General features: G+C 55.7%; 1 long non-coding RNA gene across 1 annotated transcript in view; it reads left to right on the plus strand.

The window, feature by feature from the left end:
* Positions 1 to 15,851: 15,851 nt before the first annotated feature.
* Positions 15,852 to 26,188, plus strand: part of LOC142930360 (uncharacterized) — a 38,546-nt gene continuing 28,209 nt past the window's right edge. The window contains exon 1 of the long non-coding RNA XR_012946269.1: positions 15,852 to 15,940. This is a non-coding gene — a long non-coding RNA (uncharacterized LOC142930360). The remainder of the gene's footprint in view (positions 15,941 to 26,188) is intronic.

Consider the following 26,188-nt stretch of genomic DNA (forward strand, 5'->3'; position numbering starts at 1 on the left):
AGAGGGCAGCATCACTCCGCGTGTGCACCGCCCAAACGCAGTGGCGGCGGCTCGGGAAGGGAGGCCTTCATCCAGCAGTGGATTGACCTTGGCTGATGACGACGACGATGGTGAAAGGCAAAGGCGCAGCCCTGCAATTGCCCGCTCACGCCACTGCCGACGGAAGGGGCCTCCGCCATCGAGGGAGCTCTCGAGAGGATATTTGAATCGATTGGCGGTAGCCCGGGTCACGGTAAAATATTGGTGGGCCGGGCATAGTTTAAGGTTTGTTTTGCTGGGAGCATCGCTGGTACTACCACCCTGTCCTGCCGGAGGGCGACGCTGGGAGCGATGATGATGATGACGACGACGATGTCGATCCCGCCAGCACGACCGTGACCGCCGGCCGTACCGAGAGCGCGCCTGGTGCGCCATTGCCTCCAAGTGGTCTCGCTCCCAAAGACAAGGATGGTGGCCGCCCCCGTAAGAAGCAGAACGTGCTGGGGAATGACCAGACCAGCATCCTGATCTACTTTCACAACAAGCGATAAACAGCCGTTGCCACGCACAAACCCCCAGCAGCCCCCCTTGTTTGTGGGTGTTTTGCGTTTGTTTTTTATTTCCATATTTGGCGTTGCGTATCGGGCTCAATGACATCTCCCGTCTTCATAGGCCTTCTGGTTTCGGAGTTATGGAGGTTTTGGCACCCCCGGGTCACGATGGTGACCCGGGTCACCGCCAATCGATTTATTTGTCCTTCTCTTCCACACTGGCACAGACACGTGGGCAGAAGTGGGAGGACTGTACACGTAGCCAGCATGTGCACACGTACGTGATTATTTTGCGCGCTTTCAGATGCGCTTCTGCGGCCGTCTGGAACGCTCCTCCTTCCGCTATTAGGAGGCCTCTGGGCACTAGGCACTTTTAAATCATCATCTAGATTGACAAACGAATTTCCTCAGAACTAATTTTGTGTTTAGTTGGATGTTCTTCCCCCCGCACCTCCCGTTAGTACGGTTGGCTACGTACGGTGCGAAAGAAGTTCAACATGCAATACGTACATACGCATGGCAATGCCATGTGTTCAGGAGCTCGATGCCAATGTCGAGGTCTGCTGGCCACGATGAGAGGGCTTCAGCAGAGAGAGAGAGAGATCACTGGTTTATTACACGTTCCACGGACTAAGGTTACCCATGCAGTCTAGTCTTGCCCATGGAGCACTTAACTTTAAAATAATCTAGATTGACAAATAATATCTTCAGAACTGCTGTTTGTGTTTAGTTTGTTGTCCTTCCCCCCCTGCACCTCCGATAAGCACGGTTGGCTACGTACGGTGCGAAAGAAGTTCAACGCACATTAGAACACAACCAATAGCATACGCGTTTGAGGATTACACATCACACAATGCGCACACGCAGTCGGCGTGGGTGTTCTCCTGGCACAGTGCTGGGTCAGAGGTCAGTGGCGAGAGCGCCTCGCCGGCCCCGCTGGGAGCCAGAATCAAATCCCGGGGTCAATTCCAGGAGTCCGCACGGCGATGACACCGCAGGGATCTGAAGGGCAGTGAGATTACGCGGTCACCAGTGACTTGCATAGAGCCCCACAGACATACATAGAGACCCATAGACCTACATAGAGACTCGCAGGCTCACATAGAGACCCACAGGCTCACATCGAGACCCACAGGCTCACATAGAAACCCACAGGCTCACATAGAGACTCAGACTTATATAGAGACTCACAGACTTACATAGAGACCCATAGGCTCAAATATAAACCCACAGGCTCACATAGAGACCCACAGGCTCACATAGAGACCCACAGGCTCACATAGAGACTCAGACTTATATAGAGACTCACAGACTTACATAGAGACCCATAGACCTATTTAGAGACCCATAGACCTACACAGAGACTCACAGACTTACATAGAGACGCATAGGCCCACATCGAGACCCATAGGCTCACAAAGACTGACTTGTGATTATAAACCAGGTGCTCAGGTTGTTGATGGTCTCAGCATGAGTTGATTGCCTGCAATTAAACCATCGTATATAACTCAATCGCGTTTGGAATGCGTCTATAATCATCGTCATCATCAGCACCATCATCATCACCAATGACAAAGATCCACCGTATAGGCTTTAACAGACTGTTGGGGCAAGTGCTGTTAGCGAGTAGCACCTATGAAGGCCGGCACGGCACACGAAGGGGTGGGTGGCCAGCACCACGCCCGACCGCCTTTGTCTCCTTCGTGGCGATGTTTACTACACACCGTACCAGGTACTAATTTGAGGCTGAGTCGACCTAGGGGAGGCCCAGGACCGATTCAGATAATCGCCACTGGTGTTGGCCGTGCGCTCACCGCTGCACCACCGCTCCCCTGTACACGAGCGGCAGTGTCGCGCACGTGTCCAGACCACGCCCGCTGTGACCCGACGCGACATATTTCGCGTGACGACACAACACCGGACCTCACGTGACCCCGGCTTCTCCCTCGCATTGGCTCAGCGCACTCGTGCGCACTTCCTAACGGGCTCGACGACGTGGCGCCCAGAGACGGGGGGGGGGGTCAGAGAGCGAGAGAAGGGGGAGGGGTGATGGGGAGTGACGTCACTCATTGTGTAACAGTTGGAGGGGAGGGGTGGATCGGCCGTGACTGTATGGCTGATGGATGTGTGGTGTGTGGTGACTGTGTTGTTGTGATGTGTGGTGTGTGGTGACTGTGTTGTTGTGATGTGTGGTGTGTGGTGACTGTGTTGTTGTGATGTGTGGTGTGTGGTGACTGTGTTGTTGTGATGTCTGGGTTGTGATGTGACTGTGTTGTTGTAATGTTTGGGTTGTGATGTGACTGTGTTGTTGTGATGTGTGGGTTGTGATGTGACTGTGTTGTTGGGGTGTGTGGGTTGTGTGGTGATGTGATTGTGTTGTTGAGGTGTGTGGGTTGTGATGTGACTGTGTTGTTGGGGTGTGTGGGTTGTGTGGTGATGTGATTGTGTTGTTGAGGTGTGTGGGTTGTGATGTGACTGTGTTGTTAGGGTGTGTGGGTTGTGATGTGACTGTGTTGTTGGGGTGTGTGGGTTGTGATGTGACTGTGTTGTTGGGGTGTGTGGGTTGTGATGTGACTGTGTTGTTGGGGTGTGTGGGTTGTGTGGTGATGTGATTGTGTTGTTGAGGTGTGTGGGTTGTGATGTGACTGTGTTGTTGGGGTGTGTGGGTTGTGTGGTAATGTGATTGTGTTGTTGGGGTGTGTCGGTTGTGTGGTGATGTGACTGTGTTGTTGTGGTGTCTGGGTGTGTCTCTGTTGTAGTAAGTGTGCATCATGTGATTATTGAATGGCTGTCGTGATTTAGTGGTAGGCTGGAGAGGTTGTTGTGGCTGGTGTGGTTATGGGGCTGGAGTGGTTGTTGTGGCTGGTGTGGTTATGGGGCTGGAGTGGTTGTAGTGGCTGGTGTGGTTATGGGGCTGGAGTGGTTGTTGTGGCTGGTGTAGTTATGGGGCTGGAGTGGTTGTAGTGGCTGGTGTGGTTATGGGGCTGGAGTGGTTGTTGTGGCTGGTGTGGTTATGGGGCTGGAGTGGTTGTTGTGGCTGGTGTAGTTATGGGGCTGGAGTGGTTGTAGTGGTTGTGGCAAGGCCACGAGATTGTCGCGTTGAGACATTCCCGATGAGGCTGCTGGGAATGAAGCGACGTGGGCAAAGTGCGGGGCAATTCCCAGTCCCCTACGGAGTCAGCTGCCACGTGGCCACCAGAGGGCGACTCGCTCACTCGCTCGCTGCATTCCACTCACAAACCACACTCACACACCACACTCACCACACACACCACACACACTCACCACACACACCACACTCACTTACACACCATACACACCACGCACCACACACACACACCACACTCACTCACCACACTCACTCACCACACACACCACACTCACTTACACACCACACTCACCACACACACTCACCACACACACTCACTCACCACACACACCACACTCACACACCACACTCACTCACCACACACACAACGCACCACACACACACACTCCTCACACACCACACACACACCACACTCACTTACACACCACACACACTCACTCACCACACACACTCACCACACACACCACACACCACACATACTCACCACACACACCACACACACTCACCACACACACCACACACACTCACTCACCACACTCACTACGCACCACACACACACACCACACACACCCCTCACACACACTCCTCACACCCCACACACACACCACACACACACCACACATACACCACACACACACCACACACCACACACACTCACTCACCACACACACTCACTCATCACACACACTCACCACACACACCACACACACACCACACACACCACATACAATCACACACACTCCTCACACACCACACACACACCACACTCACTCACCACTCACACACACCACTCACTCACACACTCACCACTCACACCACACACACACACGCCACAAACACTCACACACCACGCACTCCGCACACACCACACTAACTCACTCACCACACACACTCACAACACTCACACACTACTCACACACCCTCCTCACACACACACACCAGTCACCCCTACATACACACACCAGTCACCCCTACACACACACCCGTCACCCCTACATTCACACCAGTCACCCCTACATACACACCAGTCACGCCTACATACACACCAGTCACCCCTACATACACACTAGTCACCCCTACATACACACACCATTCACCCCACACATACACACCAGTCACCGCTATTTACACACACCAGTCACCACTACATACACACCAGTCACCCCTCACAAACACACACCAGTCACCCCTACATACACACACCAGTCACCCCTACATACACACACCAGTCACCCCTACATACACACCAGTCACCACTACATACACACCAGTCACCCCTCACAAACACACACCAGTCACCCCTACATACACACACCAGTCACCCCTACATACACACCAGTCACCGTACACACACACACCAGTCACCCAACATACACACCAGTCACCCTTACACGCACACCAGGCACCCCACACATACACACACCAGTCACTCCACACATACACCAATCACCCCTACATACACACACCCGTCACTCCTACATACACACAGCAGTCACCCCTACATACACACACCCGTCACCCCTACACACACCAGTCACCCCACATACACACCAGTCACCCCACACATACACACCAGTCACCCCTACACACACACCAGTCACCCCACACATATACACACCCGTCACCCCTACACACACCAGTAACCCCACACAGACACACCAGTCAACCCTACACACACAAGAGTCACCTCCTAAGGGACACCAGTCACCCCACACATATATATCAGTCACCCCCACATACACACCAGTCACCCCCACATACACACCAGTCACCCCTACATACACACCAGTCACCCCGACACACACCAGTCACCCCACACAAATACACCAGTCACCCCTAAACACACACCAGTCACCCCTAAACACACACCAGTCACCCCTAAACACACACCAGTCACCCCTAAACACACACCAGTCACCCCTAAACACACACCAGTCACCCCTAAACACACACCAGTCACCCCTACATACACACCAGTCACCCCTACATACACACCAGTCACCCCACACATACACACCAGTCACCCCACATACACTCCAGTCTCCCCTCCATGCACACCAGTCACCATTACAATCACACCAGTCACCCCATACATACACACCAAAGACAAAGATCCCCCATATAGCCTTAACAGACTGTAGGGGCAAGTGCTGTTTGCGAGCACCTATGAAAGCCAGAACGGTACACGAGGGGGTGGGTGGCCAGGACCACGTCCGATCGCCTTTGTCTCCCTAGTGGCAATGTTTTTATCCACCGCACCAGGTACTCATTTGAGGCTGAGTCGACCTAGGGGAGACCCGGGACCGCTTCAGATAATCGTCACTGGTGTTGGCCGTGAGCAGGAATCGAACCCAGGTAGCCAGGTTCAAAGCGCAGCGCGCTAACCGCTCCCCACCACACATACACACCAGTCACCCAACACACACACACACACACACCAGTCACCCCACACACACACACCAGTCACCCCACACACACACACCAGTCACCCAACACACACACACCAGTCACCCCACACACACACACCAGTCACCCAACACACACACCAGTCACCCAACACATACACACCAGTCACCCCGCACACACACACCAGTCATCCCACACACACACACCAGTCATCCCACACATACACACCAGTCACCCCACACATACACACCAGTCACCCCTACATACACACAGTCAACCCTACATACACACCAGTCACCCCTACACACACACCAGTCACCCCTACATACACACACACCAGTCACCCCTACATACACACACACCAGTCACCCCTACATACACACACCAGTCACCCCTACATACAACCAGTTACCCCTACATATACACACCAGTCACCCTTACATACACACACCAGGCACCCCTACATACACACACCAGTCACCCCTACATACACACACCAGTCACCCCTACATACACACACCAGTCACCCCTGCATACACACCAGTCACCCCACACATACACACCAGTCACCCCTACATACACACACCAGTCACCCCACACATACACACCAGTCACCCCTACATATGTAGTGGCAACACGTATTTATTACAGACGCTTCAATTACAGTGGCGAATCTGATACTTGAAGAGGTAGCGGCCTCTTCACCCGTACTCTACAGAGGGAACGTTCCCCGAGCTCTAGCCCACGCCAGCTCCCCTGGTTCCCTCTATCCTGGTTCTCTCTCAGGAGGCTGTCTGACCTGGCCCAGCTTCAGCGCAGGTCCCGATCACCAGCCACACGAGTCCGGCCCTCAGAAGGACATCGGCCCTCGTGGCTCTGGTGTCGCACCCTGGCTTGCTTTGCCCGGCCCTCAAAAGGGCAGCGGGCCAAAGGAGTTCCAGGGTCTGGCTAGTCGATCTTCTTTCTTCACTGGCTCTTCATCTTGCTTGAGTCGAACAACCTCTCAGCTCCCCGGGTCCCACCTTTTATACAGTCCCTCACTGAGGGGCGGGGCTAGGAGGGATCACAGCGTCCCCCACAGCCGCCCAGGGTGGTGGCCGTAGCGGACGTGGTTGTGGCCACCGCCCTACAACCGCGTGTCACCCTCCCGTAACACCTCTACATCACCCCCCCGCTGTACAGCCCGCAGCCATCCCGGCTGCAACAACACTCAACCATAAAAAAATGCTCAACAAGAACCCGAATTTCGTGTGCCTCAATAAGAAGAACAGAACAACAACAACAATAAATGACCCCAACCCACCTGTACAAAGAGACACTATGCACAATATATATAAAAACATTTTTTTTATCCCCCCCCCCCGCCCCCCCGGTACCGGAGCCCGCGACGCAACACGACCGACCCGACGCGAAGTTCGTGAGAAGAGAACACCCTGAGAGTGAGCAAGCATCCCTCACGAAAACCGACGTGAGTGATTTAGCACGAGTCCGACTGGCTGGCCCGTCGTACGGGGCAGGGATTGGTGGTCTGGGGGTTGAGGCAGGCAGCCCCTGAGGGCACGGTGGGGGCTGCCTGGCTCCACGTTCATTGTCCGGCTCCGGTGGCCGATGAGCTTTGTCAGCCGTCAATTCCGGTGTGGCTGGAAGTGGAACAGGCAGTGGCGTGTGAGGATCAGGCGACGGTACCACATTCCCCGAGTCGACGGACACATCACATGATCAGCCGCTAGGACATCCATGGTAGGTATGCGGTGAAATGAACGGTTTCAGTCGTGAGGGGTGAACATACCATAGCCGTTTCCCCCACTTAATCCGAACACATTGTGGTCGTGCGACCTGCACAACCTCAACCGGCCCTCTCCATGGCTTCAGCAGTTTAGGGGATGTTGCCAGCGGTGCCTGCGGACAGTGTAGCCAGGCCTTATCGCCAGGCTTCCACTCGTGGTTGTGTGTGCGGTGTGCACGCAACCGCTCGTTCGCCACTTGGCGAGAGCTTGAGTGCTGTGCCGCAGCCTCCCGTGACTCGGCCAATTTCAAAAGGTTGAATTTGACATGATCGGCCAACTTGGATTTATGGTGGGGCACCGAAATCCCCAACTGGGCATCCACGGGCGGATCAGCATCCCTGCCGTACATCAGGAAGAAGGGGGAATGCCCAGTTGCCGCGTGGGGAGCCATCCTATAGGCGGCAAGAACACCCGGGATTTGCAGGTCTCAATCCACCTGACACTCACACACCTGATGGCACAGCATGGACGTGAGCGTCCTGTGGAGCCGCTCCACCATCCCGTCCGTCTGCGGGTGGTACGGGGAGGTACGCACTTTCTTTGTACCCAATAGGTCGCACACCTCACGCAGTAGGGAGCTTGAGAATTTTTTTTCCCTGATCGGTCAGCAGCCGTTCCAGTGCGCCTTTGTCCAGGACATAGCCCTGGACAAAGGCCTCAGCGACGGCCGCTGCCGACTGGTTAGCGAGTGGCCAGGCCATGGGCCATGGAGTTAAATATTCGACGTCCACCAGCAGGTACTTATTACCCCTAGGCGTTGCCGGGAATGGCCACAAAATGCCGAGCGCGACGAGCTCATTGACGCGGGAGACTCGAATGGATTGTAACGGCGGACAGGCCGCTTTGGCTGGCGGTTTTCGCTGGGCGCACTGCACACATCCTTTGAGAACAATCAACACATCCTTATCCATGCCCGGCCAGAAGAAGTCAAGACGGAGCATGGCTAGGGTCTTGTGAAACCCTAAATGCAACAGCCACTCGTGAGCGGCCAGGATGACCCTACCCCGTAAGGCGGACGGCACGACGATTCTGTAACGGAGGGCTTTTCCATCCCAATTCATAAGGAGACCCTCCCGCATTATCCAAGAATCGAGCCCTCTCCGACCGTCCGTGGAGCCGCCAGCCTTACAAGGTAGTGTGAGCAGGGACGCGTCCCCCATTTGGAGCTGGCCCCAGTCAGCGAGGGTCAAATTAAGCAATCCGCACCGGTTTCAGAGAGAGAGCTACTCAGAGCCGGCGTGTCAGTGGCGGCAGCCAAAACAGTGGATGGGACAACACATTTCAGTTTGCAACGTCCTGATCCAAGGAAACATGCACAATCCCCGCCGACGGGCAGTCGCGACAGGGCATCAGCGTTTGTATCGAGAACACCCTTCCACATACACACCAGTCACCCCTACATACACACACCAGTCACCCCAACCATACACACACCAGTCACCCCTACATACACAGCAGTCACCCTACACATACGCGCCAGTCAACCCTACAAACACACCAGTTACCCGTACATACACCAGCCACCCCTACACACACACCAGTCACCCCAAACATACACACACCAGTCACCCCAACATACACACCAGTCACCCCTACATACACACCAGTCACCCCTACACACACACCAGTCACCCCAAACATACACACAACAGTCACCCCTACATACACACCAGTCACCCCTACATACACACCAGTCACCCTACACACACACCAGTCACCCCAAACATACACACCAGTCACCCTACACACACACCAGTCACCCCAAACATACACACAACAGTCACCCCTACATACACACCAGTCACCCCAAACATACACACAACAGTCACCCTACACACACACCAGTCACCCCAAACATACACACAACAGTCACCCCTACACACACACCAGTCACCCCAAACATACACACAACAGTCACCCTACATACACACCAGTCACCCCTACATACACACCAGTCACCCCTACATACAAACACCAGTCACCCCACATATACACACACCAGTCACCCCACACATACACTCCAGACACCCCTACATACACACCAGTCACCCATACATAGACACCAGTCACCCCTACACACACACCAGTCACCCTACACACACCAGTCACCCCTACATACACACCAGTCACCCCTACACACACACCAGTCACCCCTACACACACACCAGTCACCCCACACATACACATCAGTCACCCCTACATACACACTAGTCAACCCTACACACACACCAGTAACCCCTACATACACACACCAGTCACCCCCACACACACACCAGTCACCCCTACATACACACACCAGTCACCCCTACATACACACCAGTCACCCCTACATACACACACCAGTCACCCCTACATACACACCAGTCACCCCTACATACACACGAGTCACCCCACACATACACACCAGTCACCCCTACTTACACACACCAGTCACCCTACAAACACTCCAGTCACCACGACATACACACCAGTCACTCCAACACACATACCAGTCATCCCTACATACACACCAGTCACCGCTACATACACACCAGTCACCCCTACATACACAGCAGTCACTCCTACATACACACCAGTCACCCCTACATACACACCAGTTACCCCTACATACACAGCAGTCACTCCTACATACACACCAGTCAACCTTACATACACACACCAGTCACCCCACACACACACCAGTCACCCCTACATACACACAACAGTCACCCCTACATACACACCAGTCACTCCTACATACACACCAGTCACCCCTACATACACACACGAGCCACCCCACACATACACTCACCAGTCACCCCTACATACACAGCAGTCACCCCACACATACACACCAGTCACCCCTACAAACACACCAGTTACCCCTACATACGCACCAGTCACCCCTACAAACACACCAGTTACCCCTACATACATACGAGTCACCTTTACATACACACCAGTCACCCCGACACATACACCAGTCACCTCCACATACACACCAGTCACCCCTACATACACACCAGTCGCCCCTACATACACACCAGTCACCCCTAAACATACACCATTCACCCCACACATACACACCAATCACCCCTACATACACACACCAGTCACCCCTACATACACACACCAGTCACCCTACACATACACACCAGTCACCCCACACACACACACACCAGTCACCCCTAAATACACACCAGTCACGCCACACATACACACCAGTCACCCCTACATACACACACCAGTCACCCCTACATACACACACCAGTCACCCCTACATACACACACCAGTCACCCCTACATACACCCCAGTTACCCCACACATAGACATCAGTCACCCTTACATACACCCCAGTCACCCCGACATATACACCAGTCACTCCAACACACACACCAGTGACCCCACACATACACACCAGTCACCCCACACATACACACCAGTCAACCCACACATAGACATCAGTCACCCTTACATACACACCAGTCACCCCTCCATACACACCAGTCACCCCTACATACACAACAATCACCCCTACATACACACCAGTTACCCCTACATACAAACATCAGTCACCCCTACATACACACAACAGTCACCACTACATACACACCAGTCACCCCACACACACACCAGTCACCCCTACATACACACACCAGTCACGCCACACATACACACACCAGTCACCCCACACATACACGGACTAGTCACCCCTACATACACACCAGTCACCCGCACATACACACCAGTCACCCCTACATACACACCAGTCACCCCTACACACACCAGTCACCCCTACATACACACACACCAGTCACCCCTACATACACACACACCAGTCACCCCTACATACAAACACCAGTCACCCCACACATACACACACCAGTCACCCCACACATACACACCAGTCACCCCTACATACACACACCAGTCACCCCTACATACACACCAGTCACCCCAATATACACCAGTCACCCCACACATACACATCAGTCACCCCTACACACACACCAGTCACCCCGACATACACACACCAGTCACCCCGACATACACACACCAGTCACCCCTACACACACACCAGTCACCCCTACACACACACCAGTCACCCCTAAATACACACACCAGTCACCCCTACATACACACCAGTCACCCCACACACACGCCAGTCACCCCAACATACACACCAGTTACCCTTACATACACACCAGTTGCCCATACGCACACACCAGTCACTCCACATATACACACACCAGTCACCCGTACATACACACCAGTCACCCCACACACACACACACACCAGTCACCCCTACATACACACCAGTCACCCCAACATACACACCAGTCACTCGTACATACACACCAGTTACCCTTACATACACACCAGTCACCCCTACATACACAGCAGTCACCCCAAACATACGCACCAGTCACCCCTACAAACACACCAGTCACCCTTACATACACACCAGTCACCCCTACAAACACACCAGTCACCCCTACATACAAACACCAGTCACCCCTACATACACACCAGTCACCCCACACATAGACATCAGTCACCCTTACATACACTCCAGTCACCCCGACATACACACCAGTCACCCCTACACACACACACCAGTCACCCCACACATACACACACCAGTCACCCCTACATACACACCAGTTACCCCTACATACACAGCAGTCACTCCTACATACACACCAGTCACCCCTACATACACACACCAGTCACCCCACACACACACCAGTCACCCCTACATACACACAACAGTCATCCCTACATACACACCAGTCACTCCTACATACACACCAGTCACCCCTACATACACACACCAGTCACCCCACACATACACTCACCAGTCACCCCTACATACACAGCAGTCACCCCACACATACGCACCAGTCACCCCTACAAACACACCAGTTACCCCTACATACACACCAATCACCTTTACATACACACCAGTCAACCCTACACACACACCAGTCACCCCCACATACACATCAGTCACCCCTACACACACACCAGTCACCCCTACACACACACCAGTCACCCCTACATACACACCAGTCACCCCTACATACACACACCAGTCACCCCTACATACACTCCAGTCACCCCTACACACACACCAGTCACCCCTACACACACACCAGTCACCCCTACATACACACACCAGTCACCCCTACATACACACCAGTCACCCCTACACACACACCAGTCACCCCTACACACACACCAGTCACCCCTACATACACACCAGTCACCCCAACATACACACCAGTTACCCTTACATACACACCAGTCGCCCCTACGCACAAACCAGTCACCCCTACATACACACACCAGTCACCCCAACATACACACCAGTCACCCCCACATACACACCAGTCACCCCACACATAGACATCAGTCACCCTTACATACACACCAGTCACCCCGACATACACACCAGTCACTCCAACACACACACCAGTCATCCCTACATACACACCAGTCACCCCACACATACACACCAGTCACCCCTACATACACACCAGTTACCCCTACATACACAGCAGTCACTCCTACATACACACCAGTCACCCCTACATACACACAACAGTCACCCTTACATACACACCAGTCACCCCCACATACACACCAGTCACCCCTACACACACACCAGTCACCCCTACATACACACAACAGTCACCCTTACATACACACCAGTCACCCCCACATACACACCAGTCACCCCTACACACACACCAGTCACCCCTACATACATACCAGTCACCCTTACATACACACCAGTCACCCCTACGCACACACCAGTCACCCCCACATACACACCAGTCACCCCTACACACACACCAGTCACCCCTACATACATACCAGTCACCCTTACATACACACCAGTCACCCCTACACACACACCAGTCACCCCACACATACACACCAGTCACCCCTACATACACACCAGTCACCCCTACATACACACCAGTCTCCCTTACATACACACCAGTTACCCCTACATACACACCAGTCACCCCTACGCACACACCATTCACCCCACACATACACACCAGTCACCCCTACATACACACACCAGTCACCCCTACATACACACACCAGTCACCCCTACATACACACACCAGTCACCCCTACATACACACACCAGTCACCCCTACATACACACACCAGTCACCCTTACATACACACACCAGTCACCCCACACATACACACCAGTCACCCGTACATACACACCAGTCACCCCTACATACACACCAGTCACCCCTACATACACACACCAGTCACCCCACACATACACACACCAGTCACCCCTACATACACACACCAGTCACCCCTACATACACACACCAGTCACCCCACACATACACACACCAGTCACCCGTCCATACACACCAGTCACCCCTACATACACACCAGTCACCCCTACATACACACCACATACACACCAGTCACCCCACACGGTAACACTACTCACACTCACCACTCACACCACATCGATAACCACTCACACTCACCACTCACACCACATCGATTACCACTCACACTCACCACTCACACCACATCGATTACCACTCACACCACATCGATTAGCATTCACACTCACCACTCACACCACATCGATTACCACTCACACTCACCACTCACACCACATCGATTACCACTCACACCACATCGGTTAGCATTCACACTCACCACTCACACCACATCGATTACCACTCACACTCACCACTCACACCACATCGATTACCACTCACACCACATCGGTTAGCATTCACACTCACCACTCACACCACATCGATTACCACTCACACTCACCACTCACACCACATCTATTACCACTCGCACTCACCACTCGCACCACATCGATTACCACTCACACTCACCACTCACACCACATCGATAACCACTCACCACTCACACCACATCGATTACCATTCACACTCACCACTCACACCACATCGATTACCACTCACACCACTTCGATTACCACTCACACTCACCACTCGCATCACATCGATTACCCCCCCTACCGCATGACATACACCACCGCTCATGCCACGTACGTGAGTGAGCACGTGACAGAGGCGTGCGTCACGCACATTCGAGTCGCCACTCGCCCCACTCCGCACAGCAGCAGCGAACAGCAGTCACCCAACAGCACGCACGCCTTGCACACCCTACACAACCCTCCACCAGCTCACCACACTCACCAGCAGCTCACCACATTCATCACCAGCTCACCACACTCACCACCAGCTCACCACACTCACCACCAGCTCACCACACTCATCACCAGCTCACCACACTCACCAGCAGCTCACCACATTCACCACCAGCTCGCCACACTCATCACCAGCTCACCACACTCACCACCAGCTCTTCACACTCACCAGCAGCTCACCACACTCACCAGCAACTCACCAGCAGCTCACCACACTCACCAGCAGCTCACCACACTCACCAGCAGTTCGCCACACTCATCACCAGCTCTCCACACTCACCACACTCACCAGCAGCTCACCACACTCACCAGCAGCTCACCACACTCACCAGCAGCTCACCACCAGCTCACCACACTCACCACACTCACCAGCAGCTCACCACACTCACCAGCAGCTCACCAGCAGCTCACCACACTCACCAGCAGCTCACCACACTCACCACCAGCTCACCACACTCACCACCAGTTCGCCACACTCATCACCAGCTCTCCACACTGACCAGCAGCTCACCACACTCACCACCAGCTTACTACCACGACCAGCTTCACCACCCAACACCCCGACGCTCACCTTGCACAGCCCGGCCCTCCCTCCACCCCACTTCACACGACCCACCCCCACTCACCATTCACGATGGGCTCACCCCTGCAGACCCGAGCTCACCACCCCAGCCCTCCACCCTCGGGACGAGGCGTCACCACAAGGCCCCGCCCCGTGGCGCGCGCCGCTCTTTCGCAATGGACCAGCTGACGTCACCGCCCTTTAACAGCTGACGGCGCCGCCCTTTTAACAGCTGACGGCGCCGCCCTTTAACAGCTGACGGCGCGGGCCGTGGCGCGTCACTCGTGAAGTTGCGTGCGAGGAGCGGAGGAGCCGAGGAGCCGAGGTGAGCGCCTCCCGGACAGCACCCGCACCACTCGGCACCGTCACCATCCCATCAGCACCGTCACCATCAGCAGCATCATCATCAGCACCATCAGCACCATCATTATCAGGACCACTGCCATCATAATCACCAAACACAACCATGCCCCTTATAGCCTTCAATAGACTGTTGGGTCACGCGTTGTTAGCGAGCACCCCTGAAGGCCGGTACGGCACGGGAGGGGTGGGTGGTCGGAGCCATGCCCGGCCGCCTTTGTCTCCCCAATGGCGATGTTTTACATATCGCATCAGGTACTCATTTGAGGCTGAGTCGGCATAGGGGAAGCCCAGGACCGGTTCAGATAATCGTCACTGGTGTTGACCGTGAGCGGGAATCGTAACTCAGGTCGCTGGGTTCGTAGGGCAGCGTTAACCACTAAGCTATGCACGTGTATATATTCTTGGTTCTTTCGGTAAAGTCACGTAGAAGGGAAACAATAAAATAATAATATAAATCAATAAAATTCTCACGACGCTTCGACTGCAACACAAGCAATCATCATCAGGTGTGAAAGCCACAGCGATAATTTTTTAAAATTATTTTATTGTTTCCCTTCTACGTGACTTTACCGAAAGAACCAAGAATATTAATCCCTGCAGTCACGAAAGCTTTAAATAAATAAAAATGCACGTATAGTTGATCGTTCAGTTCAATTTACTGTACGCATGTGTATGAATGTTGAACTTCTTTCGCACTGTACGTAGCCAATCGTGCTAATCACCGCCATCAACATCATAAACACCATCATCACCATCAGACTCTCAACTCGTCATCAGCCATGATCAATCCACCGCTGGATGAAGGCCTCCCAAAGCCGTCGCCGTCTCTCACGACCCTGCGATGTAGTAATGATCCACCGGTCACCTCGCTCCATCTCCTCGCGCTCCATCAACCCTGACCTGCGACTCCGTCACGAGTCTTGGCCGTGTCGCCGTGCCCTGTGTGTCGTCGACTGCTCTCCACGCTGTGAGCAACAGCACTGGGCCGAGTGAATACTCAGCTCACAATGTGCTGCTCTATCTACTGCGGTGTTGTTCATCTCTCATGCAGCTCCTGTCAGCTGAAATCACTGAACGCGCTCGTTTCGGCAGTGGAGCGGTGGCGCAGTGATTAGGCGAACTGAGCGGTGACGTCTGGTCAAAGAACGCTCACGACCGAGGCGGCGTGGGGTGGCCTTCATCCAGCAGTGGATTGACAGAGCCGCGATTTGTCTGATTGTTGTTGTTACGTACAGATTGGGGTGTGTGCATCGGTTCAATATGACGTCGTCTCAAGACGTCGTCTCAAGACGTCGTCTCAAGACGTCGTCTCAAGACGTCGTCTCAAGACGTTGTGCTGCCCAAGCGCACACTTGGGCAGGGCCGGGGAGTCGAGAGCACGGATGTCTGGAGTTCTAAACTTGAGAGTGCGTGGAGGGGAGTGGAGTGAGATGAGAGGGGTAGGAGAGTGCGTGGAGGGGAGTAGAGTGAGATGAGAGTGGAGAGGCAGGAGAGAGCGTGGAGGGGAGTAGAGTGAGATGAGAGGGAGAGGTAGGAGAGTGCGTGGAGGGGAGTAGAGTGAGATGAGAGGGAGAGGTAGGAGAGTGCGTGGAGGGGAGTAGAGTGAGATGAGAGGGGAGAGGCATGAGAGCGAGTGGAGGGGAGTGGAGTGAGATGAGAGGGGAGGGGTAGGAGAGTGCGTGGAGCGGAGTAGAGTGAGAGGGGAGAGGCAGGAGAGAGCGTGGAGGTGAGTAGAGTGAGCTGAGAGGGGTAGGAGAGTGCGTGGAGGGGAGTGGAGTGAGATGAGAGGGGAGAGGCATGAGAGCGAGTGGAGGTGAGTAGAGTGAGATGAGAGGGGTAGGAGAGTGCGTGGAGGGGAGTGGAGTGAGATGAGAGGGGAGAGGCATGAGAGCGAGTGGAGGTGAGTAGAGTGAGATGAGAGGGGTAGGAGAGTGCGTGGAGGGGAGTGGAGTGAGATGAGAGGGGTAGGAGAGTGTGTGGAGGTGAGTAGAGTGAGATGAGAGGGGTAGGAGAGTGCGTGGAGGGGAGTGGAGTGAGATGAGAGGGGAGGAGGTCAACTGACCCACCATAGGGGATTTGAGGACCCCCTCTGATGAAACTCCTTGCGCAGCGGTGGCGTGGGGCAAGCAATTTCAGGGCTGTCACTGATGCGCCTGGGCATCGCCTCCTTCCCCCTGCCAGAAACACACAGCGTGAATGGCAATGAGAGAAACTCGCGTGTACAGCAACACGCCGCGCTACGAACTCGGCAATCCCGAGTTCGATTCCCGCTCACGACCAACACACCATTAACGATCTATGTATGAGCCGGTGTTTGGGCCTCCCCTAGGTCGACTCCGCCTCAAACTAGTACCTGGTGCGGCATGTAAACATCGCCACTGGGGAGACGAAGTCGGCCGGCCGTGGTGTTGGGCTCACACCCCCATCGTGTGCCGTTTGCTGACCTTCCTAAGTTGCAACTGGTCCTTAAAAAACAAAGTCTGTTTAAGGCTGTACGAGAGGGGATCTTTGTCTTTGGGGGGAGAGGGTGGTGGCTGTGGCGGCGGCTGCTGCTGGTGAGGGAGTTGAGTTATTCGCGAGCCGTGTTTGCTCGCCGTGGTGACATCATCTCCGCGATGACTAAGAATCCCATGATTACGAGGCCTTGTAAGGCGCACGCACGCACCGCGCGCGCGCGCTGTGCTCCTTTAAGGCCGCCACGGGGTTTGGCCCAGATACGGGAGATCCGCCGAAACAGGGAGAGAGATGGGGGGGGGGGGCTTGTTCTTCTTCACGGGGTGTTGGTTCTGTTTTGCGAAGTGAACGGAGAGGTCCGTGGTGGAAGGTGACTCACTGCTCCTACTTGCGTTGTAGTGGGTAACGTATTCCTTGTGCAAAACAAGGAACGTTCAATCATTTTTAAACAGTTCAAGCCGCTGCTGGATTGTTCAGGCGGGTCCGGACCCAGCCCCCACCCCAGCCCAGGTCAGTCTCCGGGGTTGTTTGACCATACTTCACCTCCCTGGTCAATGGAAATTTATACAAAAATATATGAAACTTTGTTTAGGGCAGTTACATATGTGTACCGTATGGCTATATTACTCATCATACTTAAAATCAAGAACCGCGCACACACAATCATAATCCATTGATTAATCACATCGTAGCATCATCATATTGGGCGTATTAATCAAGATTCTATATTTCGAGTGCCTCACCTACCCATCCCACCCTGCAGCAGGGTTGGAGTGAATATTTTCCGGACCTTCGCCCCAGGCAGCTCCGGTTGCAATTGAGCCGCAGGTACTGTGCATGTAATCACTTTTTGGAGATTAAAATCGGAGCTATTCTTTACGCACTGTATATGCACCACCATAGTGAGCGTGACACGTCGACAGCAGCAGAAGCCTCCCAAGATCTGAGACAGACGTGACGACTTCATGCGACTCCTAAATTAAACCTCGCCTGGTGTTGAAGGAGGTCGCGGGTTCGATCCCGACCCTGACGCCTGCTGCTACTGCTGTATAATATTTGGAGTCTGCGTGGGCTTTTCTTCACCCGTGGTCGCGTGGATTTTTCTCCGGATTCTCCCGGTTTTACCCTGCTGCAAATTTCCACGTGACAAGCCACTTCGTCGAGTTATCATTTATGGCCAGGTGGCTTCTGAAAAAGAGCTACGTAGCTCGGTGGGCATTACTTGGTAAAATAAAATAGTTGAGTTTATATCGATATGACTCATCCCGAGGTGCTTATTTTCACTCAAGTTATTTTTTTTACATTGCACGCGCCGCTGAGTAAATAAAGATACGGCAATGCCCCGGTTTACGTCGGGGCATTGCAACGACGAATATCGAAACGACGTTCGTCGAAGCGATTTACAGGGCGGTAGCGGTGGGTGGTGGTGGTGGTGGAGGAGGACGAAGGCTGAGAGGCGACAGATGACGAGAAAGGGCGGACGATGATGCCGTCGGCGACGTCGGCGTGGGGTGGAGGCGACGGTAGCGGCGTTCACGATAAAGCGACGACGCGTTTACCAAACGACGTTCAAGGTGGGAGACGTAAGTCGGGGTATTGCTGTGGAACAATGATGATCAATAATGATAAGGTAATCATTAACAGGCCTTGGTGAAGCCACTGCTGTATGAGAGGCCTCTCCCGTGCTGTGTCAGTCGTCGAGCAGCTCTACTCGCTGGTTCTTTCGGCACGTGACTTCACCGAAAGAACCAGAGAGTATGGATTCCTGCAGTCACGAAAGCTTCAAATCTAGCTCGTCGAGGGGCTGTTTGACCATACTTCACCACTCCGGTCAATCCGGGTTTGTATTGTTGTGGGGGGGGGGGGGGGGGTATGCACCGGTTCGAATATCGAACCCGCCACTGATCTCGGTTTAGTTTGCCAGCCGTGGTCGGGAGTCGAACTCGGGAGCGACCCCACGGGGTTCACGGCGCAGTGCGCTCACCGCTGCGCCACCGCTCCGGTGGAGAAGTTGAATGCCATTGGCGCGTGACACCACCACGCTCACCGCCATCGTTCCCACCGCTCGCCCACGATTCCCCTTATGATAATGATGTTAAGTCCACGTTCCCATGGAGGGAGCGAGGATTTCCTTCATTGAAGTATTTGCATATTTACATTTAAATTGAGTTTTGCACAAATGGTACAAAATTCAATTTAAATGTGATGGTGGTAATTAGGTGATGGTGTTGATGGTTATGGTGGTGATGATGATGATGGGGAGCGGTAGTGTAGCGGTGAGCGCGCTGCGCTACAAACCCGGCGACCCGAGTTCGAGTCCCGCTCACGACCATCATCAGTCTTGGGTCTCCCCTAGGTCGACTCAGCCTAAAATGAGTACCTGGTGCGATGTGTAAACATCGCCACTGGGGAGACAAAGGTGGTCGGGCGTGGTGCTGGCCACCCACCCCCTCGTGTGCCGTGCCGGCCTTCATAGGTGCTCGCTAACAGCACTTGCCCCAACAGCATGTTAAGACTACACGGGGGACCTTTGTATGTGCTACTCGTGCTATATTAATATATCTGAGGGTGTAATTCGCGTGTATTATCGTACAACATCGAGAGAATAACTTGCAGCCTTTTGTCAATCCACTGTTTGACGAAGACCTGAGCACACCGTGCGGTTGACGGGAGTTGTTTGACCATACTTCACCACCGTCGTTCAGTGTGCGCCTTGGTGAACGGCAAGGGACGTGGGGCCGCTTCCGACATCACTCGCCGCCTGCTCTGAGCCGTGCTGCTGGAACCGAACTCGCGTAGCCGGCTTCGTATCGCGCTGCGCTAACCACTGCGCCACCGCTCCCCCTGCATTCACCCCAGCGACACGAACTCCAGTTCCCTTTAACGAAACTAACCCCCCCCCATGTGTCCCATCTTGACCCAATCGCATCTCGGCCCTCCTCCCCCCACACTCCCTCCCTCCCCCCACACTCCCTCCCCCGTCCCTCCCCAGCCTCGCAGGCCCTCGCTGTCCCACCCCCGTCTGGGCTCCGTCTCCTCGTGAGTCGACCCCCTCCCACCCTTGCCCAGTCTGGGCTCATTCCGTCCCCAGTGCCCCCCTCCCCGTGTCTCCCGCCGCGTCTCGCCCAGGCCACGTGTCCCGGCGGCTGTCTGGAGACTCTCCCCGCCGCCCGTCGTTTTCACTCCCCGTCCTCCTCCTCCTCCTCGCCGCATCCACCCCCACCCCCACCCCGCTCCTTCTGCGTTCCGCAGTCGTCCCGTGGACTCGCGCCTCTTCCTCCTGCCCCCCCCCCCAAACCCAACTTGCCCGGGCATGTCTGGGCGTGCGCGTGTGTTGCCCCCCACGTGTTTAATGAACTCCGTCGTGTTATTGATTCACGCACGGCGCCTCTCGCCACCACCTGACGGCGCCTCTCGCCACCACCTGACGGCGCCTCTCGCCACCACCTGACGGCGCCTCTCGCCACCACCTGACGGCGCCTCTCGCCACCACCTGACGGCGCCTCTCGCCACCACCTGACGGCGCCTCTCGCCACCACCTGACGGCGCCTCTCGTCACCACCTGACGGCGCCTCTCGTCACCACCTGACGGCGCCTCTCGTCACCACCTGACGGCGCCTCTCGTCACCACCTGACGGCGCCTCTCGTCACCACCTGACGGCGCCTCTCGTCACCACCTGACGGCGCCTCTCGTCACCACCTGACGGCGCCTCTCGCCACCACCTGACGGCGCCTCTCGTCACCACCTGACGGCGCCTCTCGTCACCACCTGACGGCGCCTCTCGCCACCACCTGACGGCGCCTCTCGTCACCACCTGACGGCGCCTCTCGCCATCACCTGACGGCGCCTCTCGCCACCACCTGACGGCGCCTCTCGTCACCACCTGACGGCGCCTCTCGTCACCACCTGACGGCGCCTCTCGTCACCACCTGACGGCGCCTCTCGTCACCACCTGACGGCGCCTCTCGTCACCACCTGACGGCGCCTCTCGCCACCACCTGACGGCGCCTCTCGTCACCACCTGACGGCGCGCGCTGCCGACACGGGAGGGGGGGGCGGGGGATCTTCGTCTCGTCTTTGTCTTGTGTTACGTCACAGGGGGGGGGGAGGGGCGGTGGCGCAGCGGTTAGCACGTGGCACGAAGAGGTGGCGCGAAGAGGTGGCACGCTCAGGGCTGGCCGCACCGCGCTGGGGTGGAGCGGTGATGACGACCTGCAGCGGTCCGTCGCCCCCGACTTGCTCAGGCAGGAGGGGAGGGAGGATTTCCCGCGTGGCCATTGTGGTGATGTAGCGATCAGCTGGTTGTCCTCGCTGAGTGACTCGCGTCCCGACAGGGGGGGGGGGCAGAGAGGGGGTTGAGGGGGTGCGTGGCGAGGGGCGGACTTCTTTCGCACCGCACGTAGCCAGCCCTGATCATTGAGTGTTCATGAGTCGAGCGGTGGCGCCGTGGTTAGCTACGAACCCGGCAACCGCGAGTTCGAATTCCACGAACAGCCGACATCGGTGACGATTATCTGAACCGGTCCTGGGCATCCCCCAGGTTGACTCAGCCTCAAAATGAGTACCCGGTGCGGTGTGTAGTAAACGTCGCCACTGGGGAGACAAAGGCGGTCGGGCGTGGTGCTGGCCACCCACCCCCTCGTGTACCGTGCCGGCCTTCACAGGTGCTACTACTCGCTAACAGCACTTGCCCCTACAGTCTGTGAAGGCTACACGGGGGTCTTTGTCTCGCGTGCGTGAGTGCTGTGAGAGGGATGGAGCGCAGAGGAGTCGCGGGACGCGTGACTGCCGCTCCGTCCTGGGCCGACCCCTGGCGAGGCGGCGCGCGTGTGGGGGGGGGGGTGTAGTGGGGGGGGGTAGTGCGTGGGGGGGTGAGCTGGGGTGATGTTGGTGGTGGGGGGGTGTAGTGGGGGGTAGTGTGTGGGGGGGTGAGCTGGGGTGATGTTGGTGGTGGGGGGAAGGGGGTTGTCGCGAGCGCTTTGCGAGAGGGGAGGAGCGCGAGTCGACGAGTGGCAGTGCGGGGCGTGCCAGAGTTGGCGGCTTGGGCAGTCGTCTACCCAGCAGTGGATAGAGCTTGGCTGGTGGTGGCCGTGCGTGGTGCGTGCGTGGTGCGTGGTGCGTGCGTGGTGTCATTGGGAGGAGGTCGTGCAGCGGTCAACGCGCCGCACCACCAACCTGACCAACCGAGTTCCATTTCCGCTCACCACCAAAAAGTGGTGAGTATTTGAACCGGTTCTGGACCTCGTCTAGGTCGACTCAGCCTCAAATGAGTACCTGGCGCGATGTGTAAACATTACCACCGGGGAGACAAAGGCGTGCTGGCGTGGTGCTGGCCACCCACCTCCACTTGCGCCGCGCCCGAACTCGCTAACGGCACTTGCCCCAACAGTCTGTCAAGCCTACAGGGGGGATCTTTGTCTTTGGTGGGTGGTGGTGTTGATGGCGTGCCGCGAGGAGGGTGGTGGTGGAGCGCGCTGAACAAACTTTCACAACTTGCAGCTGCCGCGTGCATGTGGAGGAGGCTCACTTGTTGGAGCGGTGTCACGGCCGCGAGTGGCTCGTACCGGGGGCTGCTGCTGCTGCGAGGATGAGGAGGAGGAGTCGTCGTGGGCCCATTGCTAAGACGGCAATGGGCAGGAAGGTCGTGGAAAAGGGGGGTGGGGGGCGCTTTAGATTCCCGTCAAGCACTCGATTCCGTTGAGAATTATTTGTGTTGCTGTGTCGGAGGGGGTGGGGAGGACAGGCGTGAATCACTACTGAGAGGTGCCACGATTCGCACGGTTCTCTAGATTGTGGTGCGCACTTAATCAGGAGTCTCTTGAGTTGATGCTAATTAAATTTGCGCGTTTTCATCGCCGCCCCCCACGATCTATCCACTGCTGGATGACGGACTTCTCCCGCCGTGTCGAGCCATATTTGTGGCTTGGGGGGGGGGGATGTTTGGCCATACTTCACCACGCCGGTCAGTGTGTGTAGATTTGGGAGCCCGCGTGGGATTGTTGGTCGCGAATTGCGGAGCGCGGTTGCTATGCGGGGGAACAGCGGAGCGGAGTGAGAGAGGGAGAGGCATCGCCCCCTGCTGCCGTCTCCTGCCGTGCGTGAGAGCCACACCCTGCCTCCATCCGGCACCTACAGCCCCGCTCGCTCCCTCCCTGCCTCCATGCCTCCCTTCGCATCAACACCAATCCCTCCCTGCCTGCCTTCCTCCATCCCTCTCTCCCTACCTCGGCGCTACGGTGACGAGACGTTAACTACCTCGCCTGGTACACAGGAAGTCCGTGGGTTCGATCCCGAGCCTGACGACGCCTGCTGCTGTATTTGTGGAGTTTGCGGCGTCTCTCTCCCCGTGGCGGCGTGGATTTTTATCCGGTTCCTCCGGTCTTTCCCTCCACAATTTAGAATCAACATCACGCGTTTTGATTATTTGACGGCAATCCACTTCCAAGTGATAAGCCACTTCATTGAGCTATCATTTGTGGCCAGGTCGCTTCTGAAAAAAAAAGTGGCGTAGCTCGGTGGGTTTTACCTGGTAAAATAAAAAAATAGTTGATCGATTTAGTTTATCATCATCAGTTGTTCCCTCTCTGCCTCTCCGGCCATTTTCATCCATCCCTCCTCTCTTCATCCCTCTCTCTCTCTCTCTACATCCCTCCTTGCCCCATCTCTACCTCTTTAACCTCTCCACATCGTCATCATCCATCCCACCCCGCTGGAGGGGAAGGTGCAGGGTGATCTGTGGTCCGTAACCCCCCCCCCCCCGCTCTCTACCCAGAATCAGAATCTTGCTGAAGAATGGAGGAATCCAATGAACTGCACTGTAGATGTCCAGGGAGGACCCACAGACACACTCTCATTCATTAAAACCTTCCCTCACTGCTGGCCACGATGAGCCAGCCAGCCAGCCAGCCCCCCTCCCCAAGGTCCCGCTTCAGTTGTGGCAACTTTTAATGAACGAATTCAAGGCGGCCAGGGCCCCCTGCGGTGTGGATGGGGCCCCGGGACGGGGGAGGGGGGACGCACGCGGGGGCCCATGGCGTGGCGCGTTGCGCTGGCCGCCAAGAGCGATCGCTTAGCGAGGCTGCAGGAGACGTCGCCACCCAGGGGCGATGGGAGCCCTGGTCGAGGCTGACGACGGAGTGGCGGTCGAAGGAGGGAGAACGGCGCACCTTAGGAAGGGGGTCGGAGGGGCCCTGGGGAGTGACCAAAGGAAAGCCTCTCGCGTGCAAGCGCCCAGCGAGGGAAGAGGGCCCCCACCCCTCCCCCGATGGTGATGCCCTCGGCACGCAGGCGCCCTCTGTGCTCCCCGTCGCTTGAAGCGGCGGAGCGACTCGCAGCGTCACGAGGCATGTCGCGGATGCGCGCCGCGATGGAGCGGTGGTGCAGCGGTGGTGCAGCGGTTGTGCAGCGGTGGTGCAGTGGTTGTGCAGCGGTGGTGCAGCGTCGGTTCGCGCGCTCGCTACTCGTGCTAGTCGTGGCCCGGAATGTAATTTGTATATAAACTAAACGAGCTGCTATAGCACTGTTAGCCGAAGCTGACTTTTGTACCGTTCATTATTATGATTAGCCATGATCAGTCCACTGCTGGATGAAGATCTTGCCAATTCCTTGCCGTCTTGCGGTCAGGCTCTGAAAATGCAGCAGAAGCACAGTTAGTGTAGTAGTAGTGGTGCTGTACTGGTGGTGTTGTAGTAGTGGTGGTGTAGTAGTAGCGGTGGTGCTGTACTGGTGGTGCTGTAGTAGTGGTGGTGCTGTACT

The sequence above is a fragment of the Petromyzon marinus genome, chromosome 38, assembly GCF_048934315.1.
Source record: "Petromyzon marinus isolate PM22_M1 ecotype Great Lakes invasive population chromosome 38, UKy_Petmar_22M1.pri1.0, whole genome shotgun sequence".
Lineage (NCBI taxonomy): Eukaryota > Metazoa > Chordata > Hyperoartia > Petromyzontiformes > Petromyzontidae > Petromyzon > Petromyzon marinus.